This window comes from Photinus pyralis, unplaced genomic scaffold (assembly GCF_008802855.1).
Source record: "Photinus pyralis isolate 1611_PpyrPB1 unplaced genomic scaffold, Ppyr1.3 Ppyr1.4_LG1, whole genome shotgun sequence".
Taxonomy (NCBI): Eukaryota; Metazoa; Arthropoda; class Insecta; order Coleoptera; family Lampyridae; genus Photinus; species Photinus pyralis.
In genome coordinates, this window is record NW_022170249.1 from 60,742,952 (window position 1) to 60,744,892 (window position 1,941).

At 40.4% G+C, this 1,941-nt stretch overlaps 1 long non-coding RNA gene across 2 annotated transcripts; it reads left to right on the top strand.

Moving 5' to 3' along the window:
- The first annotated feature begins 218 nt into the window (after positions 1-218).
- LOC116181959 lies at positions 219-1,147 on the top strand. 2 transcript variants are annotated; one of them, XR_004147388.1, is made up of 4 exons: positions 219-455; positions 504-638; positions 689-762; positions 864-1,147. It is a non-coding gene; the product is annotated as an uncharacterized LOC116181959 (long non-coding RNA). The 2 variants fall into 2 exon arrangements; XR_004147386.1 differs by lacking the exon at positions 864-1,147 and having other exon boundaries at positions 227-455; positions 689-799.
- The last annotated feature ends 794 nt before the right edge of the window (positions 1,148-1,941 follow it).

Consider the following 1,941-nt stretch of genomic DNA (forward strand, 5'->3'; position numbering starts at 1 on the left):
AATATTTTGTTCAAACAAGAGCAAAATTTTGTTGATATGCAAGTATTATGTTTTGTTAATTTAACAAAAGTTTTGTTAATTCTTGTATATGTGTATGCATGTGAGCAACCCTGGGTACGTTCCGGCTTTTGCCCACAGCCTCGGGTAGCGTTGGGAAATAATTGGCGAGCAAAGAAAATTAAAAGTGTATTGTCTAAATAGAAATAAAAATATATATATACAAAATAAAATAATATAAAAGATTTCCGGAGCAGTCCTCGTATTTACTTGGGGAGTACTGCCATCTGCCGGTAGTTATCTGGCCCCAGCGTGTCAGCTGGTTTGCTGTCAATGCCGTTTTCGTGTCGGACTGTAGGTTAATTTCCACGTGCAGTGCTGTCTAGAATGTAACAAATTAATTGATGCGGGATTGAGGGCTGCGCCACCCGAACGGGGTAACCAACAGAACCTGCGGGGTGAGTGTTCGAACTGTAACAACTAACCTTTCACGTGACGGCTTTCAGCCCCTTATGGTTAACGTAGGCGGGAGCACTGTGCCCCAGGTTTAGGCAGGACGGGGCGACGGGAAGATACTACGGAGGTGTACTTCGTTTAAAACCAGGAGTCACGCTCCGATTTTGTTTTGAAGACACGGACAGGTGGGAACGTACGGAGAGTAGCTGGTAATCTTGAGGAATACTTGTTGTAGTAACCCGTTCGCTAGGGAGTACACCTAGGAACTGGAATTACTCGGGGAATTGGGAACTGGTCAGAGTAATAGAGGTAACGGCTTGCACGTTTTAATAAAGGGTTGAAAGATTGTTGTTTTAATGACACTATAAACACTCACTCACCTCGACGGCTAATTACGATTAACCCCCTAGGGCTAACGGCAACACACTCAACACAAGGAACGACAGGGGGTGCAGGTTAACAACGGTTTTACAGGAAATGGAACGACGGTTAAAGGTGCAGTAATCAATGACAGGTAAATAAGGCTGGTTAATAGCAAAAGGCACTGGTAAAGGTAGAAGCAAAAGTTACAAACACTGGACTGACACAGGTATATATATCTTGGAGATCTGGTGGGGGAAGACGATTAGGAGGGGCGAAATTAAGTGGAAATATCTGGGGGAAATCTTATTTACTGGGTTGGGCAGATTATTTCCTCACCCTTAATTTCGTTTCCTCACATGCACTTTCTAGTAAATAGTACAGTTAAATCAACAAAATATTGTGTAAACTAAAAGAGTGAGTTATGTTGTTTTTATTGGATTTATTTTTGGTTTAACAAAATATTTTGTAGAATTAACCATACGTATACGTTGACTAAACAACATTGTATGTTATTTCAAACTACTTGTTTGTTAAAAATAAACGAATTTATAGTTAAATGAATCAAATATGTGTTAGTATTACCTGTACTTGACGTTCAAATAACATTATGCTTTTGTAAAAATGAACTTTTAATTTACTTACAATAACACAATATCGTACTGTATCAACACACTTAATTATTTATACGAAACAAAATGATTAGTGTTGCGTCCCCAAACTAGAATAAAATATCCTTTCGTTTTTCCTTTAATGAAAATACCCTGTACATAACCGTTTTGCCTTGCCTGTATATATTCCTATTTGTTACGTGTGCGCGCATGAGCCGCAGAAGCGCAATATGTGTACTCGTCGCGCAGAATTCGTCCGATTCTTCGCTTAGAAGCCATCGACTCAACTACGTTGAGAAGTCGCCGTTAACCAATGGCCGATTAGCCTTCGTCGTTCCCATATAGATCTCGATCGATCCCCAACGGGTCAAGATGTCGCCGTGCAGTTCGCAACATCGTTATTAACAAGCAGAACGTCAAAGCACCGCACATCAATTAGAAGATTTCGTTGTAACAAAATCGACACATTCGACAACTTCGTAGAATGAGCAATCTTCGCCATTGCAACATCGCCTTC